We start from the raw sequence: 12,163 nt of genomic DNA on the forward strand, positions 1-12,163 counted from the left end.
AATAGCTATCCTGCTGGGTTTGGTGGCAATAATGTGCAAGAAGTTTATAAACATGCTGGGATCTGCTCCAGGTATGAATGGTTCGTGGCTATGGTTATACATCCAGTTTGTTGCAGGAGGAGCAGGAGGGAATGAGGTTTTTCAGCCTCTGCTTTCCTCCTTCTCCTATGAATCAGTTGCATCACTAGTGAAGGATGTTCAGTTTCCCCTCAATGTTAAAGAAACCATCTTCCTGGTATTCAATCTGGTAACCTTCCTCTATACAGCCTGCTGCTTCTCTAGACTGAGGGCTGAGATTTCTAGATGGGCTGATGAGGCCCTGACTCAGGAGTAGACCCAGGTGTGGAAAATCCTAAGTGGTGTGGGAAATGGGAGGATATGGGCCAAATCCTGAAGGAATTCTCTGACCCTATAGTCTGGGATTTTCCCCATGAACAAATTCAGAACCCAGCTGAGGTGGGGAAATATCTGAAAGGGAAGTTCCAGGATGAGCCTAAGGAGAGGAAGGTCATTGCAGTGAGCTGGCCCTGGCTTGTGCTCATCGCTCACTGCTAGATCCTGTCGGGCAGCAGACAGAGGCAGGGGGCAGGGAGATAAATCAGCAACTGTCCCGGTGACTCAGGCTGCAGCCAACAGCCCAGGCTCGAAGCCAGCAGCTAAACCCATGGCTGTTGCTACCAGCACTAGAAGTGGGAAATGCACAGACAAGACCAATCGACCCGTGGATGATGATGATGATGATGATGATGATGATGATGATGATGATGAAGGAGAAGGAACCTCAGTGCCTCCTGACGTAAAGTCAGGAGTCAAAGCAGCAGGTGTAAGATCAGATGCCAATATTGAGTCCTTTTCCCTGAAGGACCTTCGTGGCCTACGGAAGGATTACACTCGAAGGTCTGATGAATCCATAATTAGTTGGCTGGTCCGTCTCTGGGATGCTGCAGGCGAGGCTACACTTTTGGATGGCACTGAAGCCAGGCATTTGGGATCCCTGTCACAGGATCCTGTCATAGACCAAGGAATGATGAGGGGGGCTAACTCTCACAGCCTCTGGGAACGGGTCCTAAGAAGTGTAGCAGAAAGATACCTGTGTGCAGATGATCTCTATATGCAGCAAACTCAGTGGAAGACAATAGAGCAAGGGATCCAACGCCTGAGAGAAATGGCCGTGGCAGAGATTATCTTCTCAGATGATGTAACAGCTAGGAACCCAGACTTAGTACCATGCACATCTGTGACGTGGCGAAAACTCGTACGACTCGGGCCACAAGAATATGCCTCTGCCTTAGCCATCATGAAGAGGGATGAGAGGGGTGAGACTGTGTTTGACATGGCAAGGAAGCTCCGAGCATATGCAGATGCTGTACATGGCCCGACACATGCCAGAATCGCAGCGGTAGAAACACGTCTGCAGAACTTAGAGGATAAGATAGAGGAGAACCATAAGAAGCTTAGAGAGGAGATTAAAGAAGACCTTCTCCAAATTTCAGCAGTACAGATCCGAGGTTCCGGTATCCAAGGCAGACGTTTCCCAGATGGTGAGAGAAGATACACCCCACGAGCTGAGCTGTGGTTTTACCTGCCTGATTGTGGGGAAAACATGAGAAGGTGGGATAGGAAACCTACTGCTGTTCTGGCATGACAGGTGCGTGAACTGAAGGAAGCCACCAGGAGGAAAGCTGCTCCAGTTGCCCGTAGCCGAACAGCCAGGTATGATGATGATGACATGTCTGATCCCCTGGAAGGAACATCCAAAACATACACCCAGGGAAAGAATGATAACCAGGCTTAGAGGGGCCCTGCCTCTAGCCAGGTAGAGGCCAGGGAAAACCGTGTTTTATGGTCTGTGTGGATTCATTGGCCTGGCACATCGGAACCACAAGAGTATAAAGCTTTGGTCGATACTGGTGCGCAATGCACATTAATCCCATCAAGACATGTGGGGACAGAGTCTGTTTCTATTGCTGGTGTGACAGGGGGATCCCAGGATTTCACTTTGGTGGAAGCTGATGTGAGCCTAACGGGAAATGAGTGGAAGAAACATCCTATTGTGACTGGCCCAGAGGCCCCATGTATTTTGGGCATAGACTACCTTCGAAGTGGGTACTTCAAAGACCCAAAAGGACTCAGATGGGCATTTGGAATAGCTGCTGTAGAGACAGAGGGCATCCAGCAATTGAACACCTTGCCTGGGTTGTCTGAGAATCCATCTGCAGTAGGATGCCTGACAGGAGAAGAGCAACGGGTGCCAATTGCCACTTCCATAGTGCATCAATGGCAGTATAGGACCACTCGAGATGCTGTGATCCCCATCCATAAGATGATCCGAGAGCTGGAGAGCCAAGGGGTGGTCAGCAAGACCCACTCACCCTTCAACAGCCCCACTTGGCCTGTGCGAAAATCTGAAGGAGAATGGAGATTGACAGTGGACTATCGTGCATTGAATGAAGTGATTCCACCACTGAGTGCTGCCGTGCCAGACATATTAGAGCTCCAGTATGAGCTTGAGTCCAAGGCAGCAAGGTGGTATGCCACTATAGACATAGCCAGTGCATTTTTCTCCATTCCTCTGGCAGCAGAATGCAGGCCTTAGTTTGCCTTCACATGGAGGGGAGTGCAGTACACCTGGAACCGACTGCCCCAGGGGTGGAAACACAGCCCCACCATCTCCCATGGACTGATCCAGACTGCACTAGAAAGGGGAGAGGCTCCAGAACATCTGCAGTATATTGATGACATCATTGTGTGGGGGAACACAGCTGTGGAAGTGTTCGAGAAAGGGAAGGAAATCATCCAGATCCTCCTGGGAGCTGGTTTCGCCATTAAAAAGAGCAAAGTAAAGGGACCAGCTCGTGAGATTCAATTCCTGGGAATGAAGTGGCAAGATGGACAGTGTCAGATTCCTACAGATGTCATCAACAAGATCACAGCAATGTCTCCACCCACCAATAAGAAAGAGACACAAGCTTTCTTGGGTGCAATAGGTTTTTGGAGGATGCATATTCCTGAGTACAGTCAGATCGTGAGCCCTCTCTACCTGGTCACCCGCAAGAACAATTTCCAGTGGGGCCCTGAGCAGCAACAGTCCTTTGTCCAGATCAAGCAGGAGATTGCTCATGCAGTTGCCCTTGGCCCAGTCAGGACAGGACCAGAGGTGAAGAACGTGCTCTACTCTGCAGCCGGGAACCATGGCTTGTCCTGGAGCCTTTGGCAGAAGGTGCCTGAGGAGACTCGGGGTCGACCACTGGGATTTTGGAGTCGAAGCTACAGAGGGTCTGAAGCCAACTATACTCCAACAGAGAAAGAAATCCTGGCTGCCTATGAAGGAGTCCAGGCTGCTTCAGAGGTAATAGGCACTGAAGCACAACTCCTCCTGGCACCCCGACTACCCGTGCTGGGGTGGATGTTCAAAGGCAAGGTTCCTTCCACTCACCATGCCACCAGTGCTACATGGAGCAAGTGGATTGCTCTCATCACTCAGCGCGCCCGTATAGGTAAACTGAATCGCCCTGGGATTTTGGAGGTCATTACAAATTGGCCCGAAGGTGAGAATTTTGGTGTCACAGATGAAGAGGAACAAGAACCAGTGACACGTGCTGAAGAGGCTCCTCCCTATAACCAACTGCCCTCAAAGGAAACACGCTACGCTCTTTTCACTGACGGTTCCTGTCGCATCGTAGGGATGAACCGGAAGTGGAAAGCAGCCGTATGGAGCCCCACACGACAGGTTGCACAAGCTACCGAAGGAGAAGGTGGATCAAGCCAATTTGCTGAACTCAAGGCTGTTCAACTGGCCCTAGACATTGCTGAGAGAGAGAAGTGGCCAAAGCTCTAGCTCTACATTGATTCATGGATGGTAGCCAATGCTCTGTGGGGATGGCTGGAGAGGTGGAAAAAGGCCAACTGGCAACGTAGAGGGAAACCAATTTGGGCTGCTGGTGAGTGGAAAGACATTGCCACCAGGGTAGGGAGGCTACCTGTGAAAGTCCGCCATGTAGATGCCCATGTACCCAAGAGTAGGGCCACCGAGGAGCACCAAAACAATGAGCAGGTAGACCAAGCTGCAAAGATAGGGGTGTCCAAAATAGACCTAGATTGGGAACATAAGGGAGAGTTATTCCTAGCTCGATGGGCCCATGATGCCTCAGGCCACCAGGGCAGAGATGCCACCTATAAGTGGGCACGAGACCGAGGGGTGGATCTAACCATGGACAGTATTTCTCAGGTTATCCATGACTGTGAGACGTGTGCTGCCATCAAGCAGGCCAAGCGACTGAAGCCCCTCTGGTACGGTGGGCGGTGGTCCAAGTACAAGTATGGGGAGGCCTGGCAGATTGACTACATCACACTGCCCCAGACACGCCAGGGCAAGCGCTACGTGCTGACCATGGTGGAGGCCACCACTGGATGGTTGGAAACCTACCCTGTGTCTCATGCTACAGCCCGGAACACCATCCTGGGCCTGGAAAAGCAAGTTCTGTGGAGACATGGCACCCCTGAGAGGATCGAGTCAGACAATGGGACTCATTTCAAGAACAGCCTTATCAACACCTGGGCTAGGGAACATGGCATTGAGTGGGTGTACCATATCCCCTACCATGCACCAGCTGCAGGAAAAGTGGAGAGGTACAATGGACTACTAAAAACCCAGTTGAAAGCTTTGGGTGGGGGATCTTTCAAGAATTGGGAGCAGCATCTGGCAAAAGCCACCTGGTTAGTTAACACCTGAGGTTCCACCAACCGAGCAGGTCCTGCCCAGTCTGAGTCCCTGAATGTAATAGAAGGGGACAAAGTCCCAGTGGTACATATCAGAGGTTTGTTAGGGAAGACTGTGTGGATCAATTCTGCCTCGAGTACAGACAAACCCATTCGTGGGGTTGTCTTTGCTCAGGGACCAGGTTGCACGCGGTGGATAATGCAAAGAGATGGAACAACACGATGTGTACCTCAGGGAGATCTGAGTGTGGGGTAAGAATGATATGGGGATAAGGGGTGGAATGTCCTGGGGTGACGTTATGATGCTTGTATATCCCCATTCATCTGTTCTGTGCCTTTAAGACTGGCTCTGAAGAGTGGAAGTTTTGTTTGGGTTTCTCTTATCAGGGACACAGAGGAAAGCGGTACATGAGACTGTTTTTTCACTTCCAGTTTCAGCTTGCTGCTTTTGCTGGCTCTCTTTTTCTGCTCTTGCTTCTGCTCTGCTTTCTGCCTCTGCTTATTAGCTAGTTCTAGCTAAACAGTCCACATTGCTTCCTGGACTGTTTCTCCTCTCCTGTTTCAGTGACCATCTCGAACCTGCTCCGGACTGGGACCCGGGAACACCGAAGGTTCGGCTGCAGCGGCTGGCCCAGCGCCGGAGGGACTGAGAACAGAGCAACCACCCCCCAAAAGAGACTTTCTGATTTTGCCATCTTTCTCAAAGCGGTGTCATCGGGTATTGTTCATTTTGTGTGCTGGGGGGTGCTGGGCCAGTCAAATAAACAGGTTCTTTCCACCTCTCTCCGAGGAATTTTTTCCCGAACCGGTTGGGGGAAGGGGCCGTGTGGGTTTCGCTTTCTGGAGGGGCCCTCCTTTGCAGATTCTTTAACAAATTTGCCCTAAACCAGGACAACCTCTCAAGAGCTTGACAACCACCTTACGTCCTGATATATCAAGGTTTTCATATTCTAAAGACTCCAATAAACTAATAACATATGCCAAGAGTAAAAATATTGAAGGGTTATCACACAAGAGTTACAAAAATGTACAACTGTTTGTAAAATCTGCCTTAGAGTTCATAGTACAATACTTATTATTATTGTTTGCATTTGCTGAAACCAAAATTGATAAGCCTGTGATCGCTAGTTCTGCTAAAGTTATTTAGAAAACGTTTACAGTTCTGTCTCAGGCAGGTACTACTGTGTCTTAAAGAAACTCAAGTGTGTGTATTAACATGTCTTTTCTTACTCCTAGTGACTGTTTTCTGTACTCCTAGTAACTATTCTTGCATTGCTTCAAGATAAATGGGTGAGATTCAAAGAATATCCACTGAGGTACACAAAGAACATCAATTTATCATAAGCAAATTTCAGTTGCAAAGTTTTTTAACTGAAATTCTGCCACTTGTCATCATTTTAAAAGTTAAAAGTAATCTATTAAAGTCAATAACAAAAATTCTGACTTCTAACAAAGGGGGAAAAGTATATTGCTTGCACTGTTATTCATGCCAAAAATTCTTCTTGCACTAGATATTAATAAAAACTTGTTTTTAAAATATATACACAGAAAACATCTCCCAACCAAGGTTATTGCCCTGATCAAGCCATGAACCTGGCTGGTAAAGAAAAATATATTAGTAAACCTAGATGAAACTTTGCATAAGTTAAACCATTCTTACATTGAGATAAATGAGAAAGCCTCATCTGGAAGAGGTTTTTTCAAGTCCTGATAGAAAAAGAGACCCCCTCAGTAGCCCCCTAAGTAATAGTATTCAAACTCCATTTGTGTTCCTATTTTTATTTATTATACAAAGAAAAAAGGGGAAAAAAGGTTGGGGTGAAAGTACATCCCCACATTGAATTTTAAGTATGTCATGTTCTCATGTTTTACAATAAATAATACAACTATTATACAACAATAACCCTATGATATTCAGCTGCCTAAAATACATTTCAATGGACACTGAAAATCATAGACAGCATCCTGATGTCGTCTCAACAGTAGATCACAAATGATCACCTACCTCATGCACAGTTCATATAGGGACTTGATTTGCTTACAATTTTTTTCAAACGTTTATAAACTGTTTTTCTGTTTACAGATTGTTTTCTGGGAGTTGGGTTTTTCTCCAAGGGTTAACTGGGTTACAGCTTGTTTTTTAATAGTTGAGTTTTCCTCTAAGGGTTAAATGGGTTAAGGGTTAAATAGCTTTCTGCTTGCAGAGATAAGTTGTAATTTGTATAAGCATTATGCCTGTGGCCTGAGCTCCTCCCTAACAGGTCCTGGAAGTGAATGCTGCAGCTCCAGTGTAAATTAGATCCATGCTGCTTTCTGTTGCCCTGTTTGCAAAGGGCCCTTGCAGATGGATGACAGAGAGCACTTCACAAAACTTTATAAAGACAAGAAGGGTGAGATGTTACCATGAGGGACAAGGGCCTCCCCCAATCACATATCTCCCAAGGCTGCAGGCATCTCGCTGGCCAGGACCCAAAGGGGTGTGGAGCTCAAACCAATGAGGGCATCCAGATGGGATCTTTCAATGCCCTTCATAAGAGAGGACTTGGGAAAAAATAAGCCCTGTTGCAACATGAACATTGGGGTGAGGGGTTTTTGTCTCCAGTGCCGCTCCCCCTCCATATTACTTAACAAACTCCCAGACCATTCAGTATTCCTTGATGCTACCAGAAAATATGACTGAACGCAAAAGAGTTTCTGGGACTCAAAGTCAACAAATCCACTGTCCCCAAGGAATTCCCATTGTTGGTCTGTGTCCCAATGGATGTTCCTGCCCCTGTGTTCATCCAGGTGCCCATGGGAGCCAGGAAGATGTGGAGCCTCCCAGCCAATGTCTTCCAAACATGGACCACCTGGACCACAGATCACCAGGGCTCTGCCCAAGGGGGGTCACTGGGGATCATCCAACGTGGATCCTCTCATGGCGGATGGAGCTGGAGCAGCACACAAAGCTCTTCCCACACTCGGGGCACTCGCAGGGCTTCCCTCAGTGGCGCCTCCATTGGTGTCGGGTCAAGCCAGAGCTGCTGGAGAAGCTCTTCCCACACTCCCCACACTCGTAGGGCCTCTCCTCGGTGTGGATGCGCCGGTGCTTGATGAGGGTGGAGTTTTGCTTAAGGACTTTCCCGCAGTCAGGGCAGCAGAAGGGCCTCTCATCTGTGTGAATCTGCTGATATACGAGGAGATTGGAGCTGGACTGAAACCTTTTCCCACGCTCAGAACACTTGTAGGGCCTCTCCCCAGTGTGGAGGCACCAGTGGTGGCTTCTCAGGGCATAGCTCCCCGCAAAGCTCTTCCCACACTCCAAGCACTCATAAGGCCGTTCACCAGTGTGGATCACCTGGGGCTGGATTAGACCAGAGACTGTCCTGAAGGTGCTCCCACATTCCCCACACTCAAAGGGCTTTTCCCCACTGTGGATTGTCTAGTGTTTCCTCAGGTTGGAGCTGCGGCTCCAACATTCCAAGAACTTGTGGGGTTTCTCCCTGCCATGAGGCTTCTCCACCAGCTCTGAGCTCTGGCTGGATCAACGGCCGCCTTCCTGGGACAGGGGGGGGGTCTTTCCTCCTTGCAGCCCCTTCTTATCCAGCATCTCCAGGAATTTTCTTCTCCTCCATCTGGCCGCAGCTTGGGAATGAAAAATCCTGGTTTGGGAGAAAAACAAAATGAGAGCGTCTTGGGCTGGGGGCTCCTCCTTGCCTGAGTTCCTCTCAGGAAGTCATTGGGCATCTTGTGTCTGTAAGAACTGCCAAAACACCAAGATTCAGCGCAAAAATCCTACAAGCATCAAGAAACAGATCAATAGCGGCCAAACATGAAGATTCAGCCAGAACCCCCCAAAACGTAAAGATTCAGCCTCTGCAAAACACCAAAGTACCAGTATTTACCCCAATAAAGCACAGAAACACCAATATTCACCCCCATGAAAATCGTGAATCCCCCTTCCCCGGAGGGCTGCATGTGGTGGGGGGGCAACGCTCCTAGGGCTGGAGAGGAGGCTGCAGACACAGGGAGAGGTGGAACCTTGTGGTGCCTCCTATTTCTGCTCCTCCTCTTCCTCCTGTGTCCCTACTCTTCCTCACACTCCTCTTCCTCCTGCTATTCCTCCTTCTCCTGCACAATCCCACCACCTTGTCCCACGTGCAGCATTTGACCAGGTTGTTCCTCAGCCCTGCTTCTCCTTCCTTTCTCCTCCTGCCCCAGGCCCAGCTCCCACTGCCGGCTCCCTCTTCCCCCCAAACCCACAGCATCCCACGGCAGGGGCAGGGATGGAGCTGGGGCAGGTCGGGCTGGGGCAGCGCTGGGCTCTCGGCCGCTCCCGCCCGCACTCGGTCCCCACTGCAGCCGCTCCCGCCAGGACAGCGCGGGGGGGCCCGGCCTTGGCGCTGCCCCACTCCCAACTCCCCAAATTCCCCCTCGAGGGGGGCGCTGGGGCCGAGGGGGGGGCACAGATGGGGAACGCTGGGAGCTGCGGGTCTGCCCGGCAACTACTGAGTCATCAGCACCGCGTGCTCTGATTGGCTGAGCACTGCCAGAGGGGTGGAGCTGCAGCAAGGGGGCCACCCTGCTCCTTGGGGGATGTCCCATAAACGGGGAACCCCCATGAAAGACTGAAGAGGAAAGTGTCTTTACAAACAGATGCTGTGAATCTGCTCAGAGATAGGGCCAGGGACTTGTAGATAAGGAAGTGACATGAGAAGCCATCAGTTTCATAAAATGTTATTAATTGATGACACAGACTGCTGCTCAGCCAAGGTCCTGCCAAACTCATGAACTTCGAGAAGAATAACAAAGACTTCTGTGAGAATCTGTCCGAAATATCCTTCATCTACCTCACGATTGTCATGGAGAGCGACCACCGAAAAATTAAAAACCCTGTTTGCTGAACCAGTGGGGGGGGAATGTCATGTGCCTGAGGCCTGAAAGTATTGCTAGCTTACTGTTTATCCACGGGTGTTGTTTGCTATATGCCACACTGAGCTCGCAGGGCACCCTGCCCTTTTTGCACAATAGCTCTGGAGTCGTCCCCACCTCTCGGCCTGGCTGCTTTGAGCTTCGGGGTGGTCCCTCCTCCAAGAGCAGACCCCTCTCGCCCGTCCTTAACCACCGTGACAGACAAGTAGAGATGTAAGAGGCCTCTTCATCAAGGGACTGAGACGAGGCAGGTCGGGCTGGGGCAGCGGTGGGCTCTGGGCCCGGCCTGGGCCCCCCCCACGCTTCCTCTCCCCGAACAGCCCCGGCGGGGGACGCAGGACGGGTCCGGGTGGGGAGCGCTGGGCTCCTGTTTTGGAGTCCCACTCTCCCCTTTTCAGCACTTCCCCACCATCTCCCACCCCTTCCTCACCTCCCCCCACCCCTCAACCCCTCCCGCTCTCCCTTTTGGGGGGTCCCCTCCTCCTCCCCCTCCATTCCGGGCTCCCCCCTTCGCCCTCTTTTCCCCTTTCCCCCCCCGTCCCAGTGCCTCCCGCCCCCCGCTCACCCGAGAGCTCCGTGCCTGCAGCCGGGGGGGCTCCCAGCACCACCAGTGCCACCAGTAGGGCCCCAGCTGCCGCCCCTTGCCCCATGGCCGGGGCCGGGCAGGGAGCAGCAGCCCCAAAGCAGCCGCGCTGCGCTGGGAGCGCCAGTCCGGAGCAGGGCGGGCTCGGCAGCGCCGCGCGCTCTCATTGGCTGCCGCCACTTTTGGGGAACCGATCTCAGAGGCTCCGCCACAAAACTGATGATTCTACAACGCCCACCGCGCTCATTGGCTGCGGCGCGTTTTGGCTGTGTTTTGATTGGCTGAGGCCTTTCTGGGATGCTGCAGCCCCGGGCTGGGGGTTTTTTGGGCAGGAAGAACCTTGGGGCGCTGGGCAGGTGGGAGCTCAGGTGAGCCCAGCAATGCGTGCCCAGGTGCGCGGCATCTCAGGGCTGCCCGTGGCGAGCGTTGACGCGGGCCTGATGCCAGGCACCCCCAGAGCCGCTCTGTCCCTGCCCCCGCAGCCGCACAGGGACAGAAAATGGAACCGAGGGTTTCTGCGTGGGGACAAGGACCGGGAGAGATCCCGCAGCAAATCCCACACGGGCAAAAACAGACCCGGCCTGGGCTCACGGAGGTAATTTATTACCAACCAAATCACAGCAGCACAAGGAGAAGGGAAAGAAATCTCTCCAACACCTTCCCCCTGCCCAACACGGATCATCCAGAACAGGGGTCACCAGGGCTCTGCCTTACAGGGGTCACTGGGGATCATCCAACGCAGATCCTCCCATGGGGGATGGAGATGGAGCAGCGCACGAAGCTCTTCCCACACTCGGGACACACGCAGGGCCTCTCCCTGGTGTGGAAGTGCTGGTGAGTGACGATCTCTGAATCCCACCTGAAGCTCTTCTGACATTCCAAGCACTCCTAGGGCCCTTCCCCAGTGTGGATCTTGTGGTGCTTCCTGAAGCTCAGTCAGAGGTCCCACTGAAGCTCTTCCCACATTCCCCACACTCCGAGGGCCTCTCCCCAGTGTGGATGTTCAGGTGTTCCATCAGGGTGGAGCTGTAGCTGAAACCCTTCCCACATTCCAAGCACTTGTGGGGCTTCTCCCTGCCATGAGGCTTCTCCACCAGCTCTGAGCACTGGCTGCATCTCTGGGCACCTTCCTGGCTCAGGGGGGCTCTTTCCTCCTTACACCTCCCTGGGATGGGTTTGCAGCCCCTCCTCGTGAGGGATCTCTGGGGCTTTTCCTCCTCCTCCATCTGGCCACAGCTTGGGAATGACAAACCCTGATTTGGGGGAAACCAAGCTGGGAGGACCTTAGAGTGGAGGCTCCTTCTGCACAATTCCATGTCTGGAACTCAGCAGGAGTCTTGTGTCCATGAAAATCTCCACAATGTCAAGATTCAGCCCCAAAAAACCCTCCTAGGAGTTCCCTATTGCTGATCTCTCCACTTTTGGGGTTCCAGCGGTTTCCTTTCCTTGGGATCATAGGGGTCGAATGCCTCCAGGGGTTCCCCCTTTTCCAGCGTCCTGCTTAGGGATGATCCAGGGGCTTTTGGGGGTCCATGGGGGATCTTCTCCCCTGATGCTCTACTTTAAGATCCCAGGGATCCCAGGGGTCCCTCCTCTCCAGGCTCCCCCCCTTTACAGTCTGCCGGGGCCCCCCAGCTCTGGGATCGCCCCTCTCTGCTCTCCACACTCTGGGGGTCCCAGGGGTTCCCCTCCTCTGCTCTCCCGGGGATCCCCAGGACCAATGACCTCCCCTGCCCATACTGGGCAATGGCTACGTGGGCCCCCAAAGATCCCCCAAGGGGCTCGGCTTTGGGGTCCCGCAACATCCAAACTTATGAACACAGAGAGAAAAACCTCCCAGAGACACCAGATGATATTTGGGGTCAATTCCACAATCTGCAAGCTCCAAACACACCCCAACAAAAAACCCTCTCAGGGACCCCCCCGATAGATTTGGGACGGGCTCCCCCT

This window comes from Zonotrichia albicollis, chromosome 31 (assembly GCF_047830755.1).
Source record: "Zonotrichia albicollis isolate bZonAlb1 chromosome 31, bZonAlb1.hap1, whole genome shotgun sequence".
NCBI lineage: Eukaryota > Metazoa > Chordata > Aves > Passeriformes > Passerellidae > Zonotrichia > Zonotrichia albicollis.